Raw genomic sequence first — 454 nt, forward strand, 5'->3', positions numbered from 1 at the left:
TCGCGGATCCTGAGACCTTCCCTGTACCAAGCGGAGTCTATGGGCGTCCCTCCCAGGCTCTAGCTTCCGTCAGCACCCTGGCAGGAATTGTTTCTGGCCTGGCCCTACAGGCTTCCTGGAGCTCCTGAGAATGACAGGGAGGGCACTTTCGGGCCCCGTCTTCTGGGCTGAGTGATGCTCCGTCCACTCTCCGTGTCTTCCCTTGACCCCTGTAGGTGGTGGGCTATGTCCCATCTGCTGACCTGAGGCCAAGGCCTCCCATCGAAGACATCCAGTCCCTCGTCATCAAGTCCTGAGACTCCTGCTGAGAAGTGCACATACATCTCCTCTGGACACTTCTGCCTGAGGCTTCCAGGAAATGGCTGTTGCAGGTAAGATGAGCTGAGAGGGAAGGATGGGAGACTGCCTTTTGTTGTGTGGAACCCCTCACATCTCACTCAGGATCTTCATATTG

The sequence above is a fragment of the Bison bison genome, unplaced genomic scaffold (genome assembly GCF_000754665.1).
Source record: "Bison bison bison isolate TAMUID 2011002044 unplaced genomic scaffold, Bison_UMD1.0 scf7180017864000, whole genome shotgun sequence".
Lineage (NCBI taxonomy): Eukaryota > Metazoa > Chordata > Mammalia > Artiodactyla > Bovidae > Bison > Bison bison.